The sequence below is a fragment of the Telmatherina bonti genome (assembly GCF_933228915.1).
Source record: "Telmatherina bonti genome assembly, chromosome: 11".
Taxonomy (NCBI): domain Eukaryota; kingdom Metazoa; phylum Chordata; class Actinopteri; order Atheriniformes; family Telmatherinidae; genus Telmatherina; species Telmatherina bonti.
This window is the reverse complement of record NC_136629.1, coordinates 27,499,137-27,511,316: the sequence shown is the minus strand read 5'-3', so window position 1 is coordinate 27,511,316 and position 12,180 is coordinate 27,499,137.

Sequence of the window (12,180 nt, the reverse complement as noted above, 5' to 3'; positions counted from 1 at the left end):
CTCCTGTGATGCGTTTCCACCACAAATCGTTTCACTATTGGGCACTTGGTTCTAGCCATTTTTAACAGTAGGTAAATGTGGTTGAGTGTGGTTCCTGCTGATTTGCACCACACAATAGTGTGTTTAACCCCTGATAAAGAAACCTGGTCTTGATCATACTGTGTTGCGTGATTTCAGGCCAATATCCAATCTTCTGATTTCATCTAAAATTCTGGGGAAAATTGTGTATTTACAGCTTACATCCTATCTTGATGCACAGTGTATCTTAAAAGGGGTTCAGTATGGATTTAAATCCATTCATAGCATAGAGTCAGAACTGTTGGGGGGTTGCAATGACATTCTTTTGGCATGGAACTCTGTTGACTTGTAAGCCTTATCTTTCCAGGCCTAACTGCTGCCTTTGATAAATTAGACCACAGCATCTTAATCTCACTTAAGTGGTCATTTGTGGTGTTGTTATGGAGTGGTTAGTCCCTATGTTTGAAAAACTATTTTCTGTAAAACTTACTGGGTATGAATCATGAATCCTTCCCTGCTGCTTTGTCAAGGGGTCCCCCAGGGCTGTATTTTTGGGCCTCTACTTTTTTCTGTGTATTCTCTTTCCATTGTTATGCAGACAACTGACAGATGTTTGTAGAATGATGAAGAGACGCCTGGTCATTGAAACATCTTCTAACTTGTTTTAAAGATATAAAGCAATATCCTTATTCTCCTTAATCTCCTTAATATGCTTAAAATCCGTTTTCATCATCAAAAAAAAAAAACTGGTAAGAGTTATACCCTCTCTTTGGAGACAGAGACAGCAATGCATGTTTTATATTGTCACAGCTGGATTACTGTAATTCCCTTTACATCTGAATAATTCAGTCCTTACTTGCAGGTGGCTCAGAATGCTTTGTTTACATTCATTCATTCATTCATTCATTCATTTTCCAAACCGCTTATTCCAATTCAGGGTCGCGGGGAAGCTGGAGCCTATCCCAGCCGGCTTTGGGCGACAGGCAGGGTACACCCTGGACAGCTCGCCAGTCCATCGCAGGCTTTGTTTACAGACACCCATAAATGTGAGCAGATAATCCCTGCTCTGGCTTCACTTCACTGGGACAGTCCATTTTAAGATCCTTATGTTGGCTTATAAAATTTTAAGTGTTCTTTTCCCCACCTTATTTATTTGAGCTTCCCTACTGTTATATACCATCTCAATCCCTTTGATCAGCTGGCCATCTGCTCTTGGTCATCCCAAATTCAGATCAGAGCCTTGGAGAGTGTGGAGAGCGTCCTCTATAATGGTGCCTCTAAATCACAGAATGACTTATCTTTGTAAAATTTTGTGAAATTGACAAGACCCTCACAGTCCATGTTTAAACCAATCTTAAAACTAATTTATTGGCCTTCAACCCAACTTAAGACTTTATGTCATCTAGTCTTAATTTTATTTTTTATTTAAATCATTATTGTTTGGATTTGATTTGATACTTTTATTCCTTTTTAAATTTGAATCGTTTTTGTTTTAATGATTTTATTTTTTTATTATTAATAATATTATTATTTACCACAGATGTACAACAAGTTGTTTCAGTAGTGGCTGGAATTAAAGTGCAATACAAACAAATCAATAGTAATGATGATTGCATGTCTAGAAACATTAAGTTACTGCCATGTGATTGGGTGCTTCATTGTCTGTGTACCTGGTAAAATGACTGGCAAGTTTATATTCCAGAATCCCGTTGTTTTATTGGATTTTTCTCCCAGATGACCCTACAAGTGATCTTGTGCATTTAAAAATTTAAACATCAGTATTTACTGATTTTGCTATAATTTTGGTTTGAATCACATTGACTTTGAGCATTCAACTGCAAGCCAGAAGCTCTCTTTAGCACTCAACTAGAGCTTACATTGAGGGAGCCGTAGATGCACTATGTCCTGCTCTGTGTGTTGGGGTCTCCAACACAGCATCTGACAGAAGTAAGGTCAGAGCCTATTGATTTTACCACTGCTCAATAAGGGAGCAGGCAGCTCAGAGCAGAAGATAGCAATGTTGAGTTAGTGCAGAGAAACATGGCCTCAGCTCAGTTACACTGCCTGCTACAACCATTTCATGTAGGTGTGCTATAATGAAAAAGCAATACAAGGGATCTCTTTATGATTGGCTTTCCACCTGGATGCTTTCATCCATTTTATCACTCAGATCAGCAATCACCTTGGAGAAAAAGGCAACAGAAATGGGGAGGCTTTCACTGCAGCATCATACTCTTCACAACTGCATCTTCGACATTCTGCAATATGGGTGGAAGAGAAAGTGGGGCATAGGAGTCTTTAATGTGCAGGGTGGAATTATATATCCTTTTAATCATACTCCCCCACCCAGCAGCAGTTTAGGATGAGAGTGACAGAGAGCCAACACAAAGCTAATTCCGCTGCTGTCACATCCGATCGTCTCTTACCTCGCAAATGAGCAGCAGTAATGACACTCGCCTGATGGCCCATGTTCATGCACATTTATAGGGATAATGTTTGATAGAAATCAATCTGTGATAATATGGTGGATGAGAGCGCAAAGGTGATTTTCTAGGGATGGGTTTTGTCTGGTGTGAATGGGTCTAGGTGGATGTCTCATTTGGATCAAATCAACTTGCAGGAAAAAAGAAAGAAATGTTGCTGAGCAGGCTTGACACAGGATAATTAAAAATATAATAGAAATACAACATAATTTCATTTTTTTCTCATGGCATACCATGGTAGGAAATATTACAGTCACTGGAACAAGTTTTTTTTTTCACCCGTCCAAAAATGTTGGAATAATTAATAAAAAATAGAATTTTCTCTTAAAGTGTATACTCTTTTTTATTAGATGGCTGCAGTGTGTTTCACAAAAGCTGGAAAAGGGGCATCGGGATACATGAACTGTTGTAAAATGCTGAAATGATAAGATTATGTGGAAGTCAATAACATGACTGGGTATAAAAAAAAAAGAGTCTTTCAGAGGTAAATTATAGAGGTTCGGAAAATCAAATAAAAAAATCGAGAATCTTGATTTTTTTGCATCACAATTTTAATTTTTTTTTTAATTGATTTTTTTTTCAAATAAATGAAAATAATCTATTATAAAAAATTTGTCTTTTTTAAAAAAAATTATTTTATTGATCTTTTTATTTGTCTTCTTGGGCATTATAGGAGCAGAATGATGGTCCAGCTACTGTGTTGTTTTTTTCCTGATTGAAATCAAGAAAAATGATGAGCTAAATAAGTTTATTACATTTTTAATGTTTTTAATCTGCAAAAATCAGCAATATTGAAGAATCATGAGACTCGCAATCAAAATCGAATCGGGACAATAGCGTATTGTCACAGCCCTAGTATATGAGAAGCAGTTCATCTGTCCATTACAACCAGTACACACAGCCACTGAAAGGATGTACCTCAAAACAATGCCAGTCAAGACAGACCATTCTCAAAAGTGAAAAGGATCACAGAACAACTGATAATAATTGGACACTGTATTTCTTGTTGTAAGCTTTCATCATCCACTAAAGATATCATCCCTCTATGCAGTGAAGTATTTCTTGACCAGGCTTGAGGCAACTGTATGCAACCATGTCCTCACATTCACTTTGCACTGAGTGCAGAGAGGGAGAATAGCAACATCTAACAATCTGATTCAACAACAAACCTGAGAGATGAAGGACACAGTGCAGAGGTTTTACAGGTTGTAGGGCAGACTGCAGGAAACCTGCAAATACCCAACATGCTGTATAAGAAATGATGAAACAGACCATGAGAGAGGATGGTCTGTAGGACAGACTAAATGAAACAAAAATATTCTTAATATTGTAAAAGAAATACCTAAGCAAGCAGATTTATCTCAGATTAATATTTGCTTCGTATATTAACTTGCTTCATATGTATTCTTCTGCTAAACTCAAAAAACACTTATTCCACAATGATAATGTATTTTTTCTGCTGATGTCTTAATTCAGGTTTGTTACTGGAGCTGTGTTGCACAAGTAATGTGGTTTGTTTTAACCAGCCGGTTTTATAAAAGTCAGAGATAGATGGTTGAACATAGCATGCATCTTTTTTTTTCTTTTTTTTTTTTTCTTTTGCTTTGAAGAGCAGTTACAAATGACTGATTTCCTGAATTCTGTCCCTAAAGATGCTATGTATATGCATAGCTTTGCAATGATGCACTTATTAACTGTTGTTGTGTATTGCGCATCATTTGCAGCAAGTGGACTTCTCCAGTGAGAGTGTGGTAAAGCACAGTCAGTGATGTGAAACTAATCCCTTCATGGGTTTAGAGGTCATCTTTTGACGACTTTCATGAGTGAACCTACTGTATCCACAGATACATGTTAAAACTACCAGCCAATGACAATTTTCATGGTTTTTTTTCTTCTCTTTTTTTTTGCATTATACTCTTTTAATAAGTCAATAAAAGTAATATAGCCCATGAGTCAATATTAATATATGTTTAAACCAAAACTAATACCAATACAATCAAAACAGATAATCAGCCAACTTCTATTATTGAGTAATTTGAAATAAATCCAAATACCAGATGATTTCCTTCAATTCATTAGTGTCAAACATCCCTTACATTTGTTTATGAGGACTTTCAAATGGAATATGACCAAATGGATAAAGCAAAACAACATTAAATTTCCACAAACCTAAATAGTTCCTAACTTTATTTGAGGGGCATTAAATGCACATGGACATATTTATAGTGTGAATTTATAAACACAAAGCTCCCACAAGCACAGCCTTGTCTGATTTAAAAAAAAAAATCAATGAAACAAATTTGTGCTTTAGACATAGCATCACGCAGCTTCTAAAGTATGACTGTGGTACATGGTTTTCCAATAGCCGTCAAAAACCCAATTGTCTCAGTCTCTCTCAGTGCACAGCACTTTGATATATGTTGTCAAACTGTAATAGACTTTATTCCTTGTAAGGATGAAACAAGGTTGTGTTTGGGCTGAACACAACTGAGTTATTCAGCCATTTTTCAGCTCATGCACATTTGCACATTCCTCCACTCATTGGTATTCCTGTTCATAATACCCTCCTCAATCAGCAGCAGAGAAGCTCTGATTAATGGCAACTGTGAGAGCAATCTTCCTGTGATTCATTAAACACGACTGGCATGTATAAAAAGGAAGATTTGCTCATAGTGCAATTTAGATCCCGTAATATGTTCTGTCGCTGGAAAAATTTATAATTCATGGTGTTGTTAGTGGCTCTCAGCATATCCGCTTACATAGAGCTGGGTGAAATTAATGAAAAAAGTTGAATTACTGATCATCATTATGTCAGGTCATATGCAGAATTGTGAAGGTTTCCTGTTTATGAAAGTTTGGAACTGGATTTTTTTTTTGGATAGAATATTTTTTTTAACTCAACTCAAAGTCATTTAAATATATTAGATTATACTATTGGTGTCTGATTCATCATGTCAATTGATGTTCAATGCAGTCTCAAAGCAAAACACTGAACTTTGGACTAGAGACTGGGCTGCTTGATTCATCCGTCATTTACGGATCTGCTGATCTATGATCTGCTGTGGATGATATACCTCAGTTGTCATGTTTTTGCCACCCTGATCTCCTGGCGCTCATCATTGGTAACTCGATCCACCTGCTGGCTTCCTAATTGCCTCTGCTACCTCATTCAGTTCACCTGGTGTCCTTTTCTCTCACTGCATACTTAAGCTCCCTCCAATCCCTCCTTTTCTGCCAGATAATAATCAGACCTATGTCTAGTTTTGTTCCAGCGTTCTACGGATTGATCCTCAGTTGCCGACCTTCTGCTTTATGCCCCTGGATTACCCTCCTTGCCTTGCCCTCGACGGACACCGCAACTTTTCGGATCTTCTGGTTACCGACCCTGCCTGTCTTTGGATCTCTGAGCCTTGTCGTTGCCTGGACGAGTATTTTGCCATCCTGTTTACCTCCCAGCTGTTGCCTGGTTTCTTCTGCAGACCACTCCCCCGGACTGATCTTCTGTTCATACTCCTCCACCAATAAACTGGTCATTTGTCCAGAACTCCCTGTGTGTGGCTGTATTAAGGATCCTCAGGGTAACTCATTACATCAGTGACCTATAAAAATACACTTTTGTTATGTGGCAGATGCTGCCTGAGAATCTGTAATAAGATCAAATAGAATAGCCAAAACCTAAACACACACATATATATGGTTGTGAGTACTTAAAAAGGTGACCATTTAAATTAGCTTGCCTTGGTCATAACAATGGATTAGATTTATACTATGCTTTTCAATGCACCTATCGTGCTACACACAATGATTTTTCAATCACAACACATTCATACGTGGATTGTTGTTAGCTACATGTGCAGCCACAGCTGCCCTGAGGCAGACTACCGGAAATGTAGCAGCCAAACGGCTGTAATGGACATGACCCCATTTGAATGAGGCTGTATCATATGTCAACTATGTTAGCTATAGGAGGCTAGTTTAGTTCAAAACGACCAGAAGCGTCTTGCGATACAAATTTGGGATAAAGTAAGTCGATAAGTATATACCCTACAAGATCATCACTGATTGTTCTGAGTCTGTCAATCAAAGGATATAAGGGATCTTTTTGTATTCTCAGTCAGCAAAGTTCAGCTTCAGTCAGAGACATATCGTTAGTCCAGCTGTTATATTTATCAAAAGTTTGGACACACTTTTCACATTAGGTTCATATATACAATACATGAGCCTAATGGAAAGTGTGACCAATACACAGGTACATAATTGAAAGTTAGAATATTATGAAAAAGTTTAATATTTTTGGTCACTCATTTCAGAATGTGAAACCCATTTATTATACAGATTCATTACACATAGAGTGAAACATTTCAAACATTTATACTTGAAATTTTGATGACTGTGGCTTATAGATAATGAAAACCAAAAATGCAGTGTCTCAGAAAATTAGAATATTACATAAGATCAACGAAAAAAGGATATTTTAAACAGAAATGTCAGGCTTCTGAAAGTATTTTAATTTCCAAGCACTCAATACTTGGTTGGGCCTCCTTTTGCATGAATTACTGCATCAAGGCGGTGTGGCAATGAACGATCGGCATGTGGCACTGCTCAGGTGTGATGGATAGCAGCCTTCAGGTCATCTCATCTTCCTCTTGACAATACCCCACAGATTCTGTATGTGGTTTAGATCAAGTGAGTTTGTTGGCCAATCAAGCACAGTAACATAGTCGTATCTTTGGCAGTGTGGGCAGGTGTCAAGTCCTGCTGGGAAAAAAATTGGTATCTACATAAAGCATAAAGCATGAAGTGCTCTAAAATTTCCTGGTAGATAGCTGTGTTGACTGTGCACTTCAGAAAACAAAGTGGACCAACACCAGCAGATGACATAGAATGTGACATTTGTAGCCCATGTCTAGGATTCGTCTGTGCATAGCGGCCCCTGATGCGCTGAGTCCAGCTTCAGTCCACTCCTTGTGAAGCTCCCCAAGTTCTTGAATGGACGTTGCTTGACAATGCTCTCAAGGCTGCGGTTATGCCTTTTGCTGGTGCACCTTTTCCTTCCACTCAACTTTCCATTAATATGCTTGGATACAGCACTCTGTGAACCACCAGCTTCTTTAGAAATGACCTTTTGTAGCTTTCCCTCCTTGTGGAGGGTCAATGATCATCATCTGGACATCTGTTAAGTCAACAGTCTTCCGCATGATTGTGTAGCCATCTGACCCAGACTGAAAGACCATTTAAAGGTTTAGGATACCTTTGCAGGTATTTTGAGTTAATTAGTTGATTAGGGTGTGACACCATGACTTTTGAAGATTGAAGTTTTTCGCAATATTCTAATTTTCTGAGACACTTCATTTTTCATTATCTGTAAAGCCAAATTATCAAAACTTCAAAGATTGAATATTTGAAATGTTTCACTCTCTGTGTAATGAATCTATAAAATATTTAGCTTTCACATTCTGAAATGAGTGACAAAAAATATTAAACTTTTTTATATTCTAATTTTCTGAGATGTACCTGTATATGTGTGTGTGTGTGTGGATAGCCTTAGCGCTGTCATCAGTTCAAATCAAACTTTACTTATAAAGCTCTATATGATATAATTTATGTACATTAAAGTAAAGGTAAAAAAAAAAAATGTCGAAATTTAAAAACATCCTCATTATTGTCTCTCTCACATGCAGTTCCACAAACATGCACATACATGCAAAAACAGTAGGTGCACTACTAATTTCTCTTAGTATAAAAATACTAAAATAAATAAATATCAGGCTTGATGCTGCTGTGAAAAAACAATGTCCTTGGGATCAGATTACCCCCAAACAAATTAATGTATTAGCTTATACTATATGTTGTGTTCCCACAAACATGAAAAGTCATTCACGCATGTTTTCTCTAAGACCCAAGGACAAACACATGCACATGATTCCTAAATAATTACACTCACCTATACGCACACACACCTCCCAGCCTGGAGAGAACTATCACACAGAGCATTCCATCATACTGTCACTCACATCTGCTGCCCTTTCTCATTACAGCACTCTCCTGATTCTCCCACTCTCCTTTACCTCCCCTTCTGTCAAATCCTTTCTTTCTTCTCCTCCTCAACATCCACATTATTCCGTCAATTCCCATTCTTACTGCTCCACAGACTATCCCTCAATGCCAACAAAAATGAACAGGGATCCTGAGTATGTTGGCAGGTGGTGAGGAAGCAGGCTAGCTGACATGCTTTTATACTGGTCTGATGTCCTTTGAGCCTCAGACAGCATGTTAACAGCCCGAGAAAAAGGCCACAGAGCGGCTTCTAGACGCCTCACATGATTGAAACCGAGAAATGATTTTTCATATGTGCACACCAGCTACAGCAGCAGAACTAGACAGCGGGTATGTTTTTTTTGTTTTTTTTTCCACCCTCTGCCTGAACCTGTGAAAGATAGATTGATGGAAAAATACCAGTGTTGCATCTCAGCTACTAAACAGGAGCTCTGTCTCTTTGGGCACTTGTAGTTTGCTGCAGTCTGCATGATATTTTTTTCCCCTCCAGTGCTTCCAGAGAGGGATGAATGACAAAACCATGTCAGGCTGGTGATGCAAAAAGGATAATTAGGATTCACGAAACACAGTTTGTCCTCAAAAGCAAATCACTTCCCTGGTGCTCAGGGGCTACCAAGGCACAGATCATTTTATATATCAGCACCTAGCAACTGGCAGATGGAGTGAACTTAGAGCTGGCTGCCAAAGCTGATAGGACACTGCAGGACTGCAAAATGAGCTGTGATGATTCCCCTGCTGAGGCCAACAAGGGAGACATACCTCATTAAGATGCAGCACATCCTCAAATGCCTGGCCATACTTTACAGCAGAAAGTTGCCTATGCAAAATATGTTCACTGAAAACAAATAGTATCAAATATAATTAAAACAGGAGGAATGTTAGATGATAACATTGAACACTATAACATTATTATATACTATAAAATGATGTATGCAACAATGCAGTTTTTTAAAGGAAATCCATTTTTGCTTTTAATGTCTGCATGGACGTGTTGACAAAAATACACAGCAAGTCATCAAGAATTCTGTCCATTTCCCTCTGATTGAAACTCTACTCTGCATGGAGAGATGCAGGCCATTAAAACAACACCTGTTGTGAAGGCATAAACATGTGTTCCTCATAAGCATTCATCATACACCTGACTGCAACACCACCTTTGTTGTACAAGCAGAGGAATATTCTCATTACAAAATCCACCTCTGCTGTCCTGAAGGAAGGCAGAGGTGAATGTTGTCCTTTATCTGGTTTAATGTGATATGTTTAGAGGCCTCTTGTCTCTGAGGTGGTATGTAACACACACATCAGATTTGTTCAGCAACTCGCTGTCATACAACATCTTCCAGTGTGGTTATTTATCTTTTATTTTCATGTTCAACCTTTTAGATGTTCATCCATTGTCATTCTTCTCTCCAGTCATAGCCTGTGTAAGATCCTCTTTTTTTTCTAACCCAGAGGCTCCAAGCATAACATCCTGATATACCAGAACAAGAAAAAAGATGGATTAGTGTGCAATGAAACTGACTTTGCTACTCCAACCCTGAAACAAAGGAGGTAGACAGAAGATAAGAAACAGAATCAAGGAAAAAAAAAAAAAACTACAAGGGATGCTGAGAAAAGGGGCTGTGACAAGAAAGAGAGACAAAGACAGAGAGGCAGAGACTCCTGGGACGGACCGACGGGGCTGTGGAGAGAGGAGCTTAATTTCCCAACACCATCTGTTACCAGTCCCTGGGTTGAAAGCTCCACTTATGTCAAACCTCCCACAACCACATGCCAGTAGAGAAACACAGAGCTACGAAAGTCACCGCAGCCTTTCCTCATCTTTCTCCTGCAACATCATAACCTCCATGTCTTGGTTCTCATGCACTACAAGGGCAGTGTAACACTCTTCTCAGCAGAGACCTGGATGTGAATTGTGTTTGTTTTGTTTTTAGTTCAGATGGGGTTTAAGATTTTGCAAACTGATAGATTTGATTTCATTTAATGAAGAAGGGCATTGCTTTAATCTGCTTTCATTGTCCACTTTGGTCAATAGGGTTTTCTTAAAAGTAGGTGCAATTTCTGCTGTGTAGGAGTTGAAACGATCCTGATAAACCGTCAGTGTTTAATCTTCACTGAGTGGCATCGATTGAAGAAAAGCCCACAGGGGGATGCTGGGTATATATAGGCCTTCCTACTGGGAAAGACAAGCCCACGACTCAAAATGTGTCAATGGAAGTGCCTTCAAGCAACTGTTTCCCTCTTTTTTCCTACTGATCTAGGCATTGAGGAGGAACGTCTGCCCTACATTTTTAGAACTCTACATAACGTTTATAGTCACAAAAATGCATCAGAATGCAAGGTAGAAGACTAAAATACATAAGCTTAAGTGTAGCTGGTACCATCCTGGTTCCATCAAGTCAGATGTAGCTGCAGCATATTGGCTGTCAGTGTAAGAAAGTAAAGGTCAATGGATGTCGAAAATTATATTTTTTTGCCGTCCATTTGTATGAGTCAGATTGCATTTTTTTCTTTGTTTCATTGAGAAAAATCATTACAAATCAAGTATATTGCCAATCTGCCATTCACGTGTTTCCTTTCACTTTCAGCTTCCTAAACAGTTTTCTTGCACGGAAATTAAATGCTTGATATAAGACTGAGGTACACTAGGAGACAGGCGCAGAATGGGGGTTACCCTCAGGACAGACTATTTCTTGGCATTTTAATCACTTCATTTACACAGTCTCTGAGGGTGTTTCAATGCAAATTATCTGTAAAGGTCACTCAGCAAATGGGGATATATATTGTGCTCCAAATAATATTTATTAACAGGCAATGGCAAGTCCATACACAGACTGACCCACCTATTAGTATCATTTAGCTATAACAGGCCCGTTAGAACAATTAATATATTAATGACAAATACATTCAGACCTTATTAAAAGATTCACAATATCAAAGTATATATTTTCTGATAAAGGGAGTCCTCTTGTGGCCACTTTTGTCACTACAGCTGACACTCAACTAGTTGCAAGTATTAAACTGGGAAGTAAATAGAATACTGGGATTTAGGTTAAAAAAATTAATTGTTGGTAAATAGGTCTCACTATTTAATCAGCACCTTTGATTCATGTCAGAGGGACAGTTAAAATGCACAGAGAACAATGAACAAGGTTTGTTTGTGTGTCTATAAATCAAATACATCAAAATAAAATAAACTATAATTAGAATAAAACCTGTAAAATGAGGATCTTAAAGTGTTGTGTGCAATTCAGACATCGGAGAACTGTTGATAGGGGGAGGGTCAAGGAGGGGTTGCAATCCTGATGCAGGGACAGGTCAGAGTTCTGTTACTGGACTGCTGCAGGGACAAAAGTGGCTTTTCTCTGTGGGTCCTTTATCTTATACAGTACAGCCTGCATTCTAATTAAAGTTATCCACACACATAAATAATTTAAGATTTGTAATGGATCTCAGAGCATCTGTGAGCGGTTTCTATTGTCTTGTTGCAAGGAGTAGACAGTTTTGCAGCAGAATCCAAATAAACTATAGGGGTTTAAATAATGGAGTTTAAGTGTGTACAACTTTATAGGTTAATGGAGCTATCCCAGTAATATAAAACGTGAGCACATGCTTGACATAG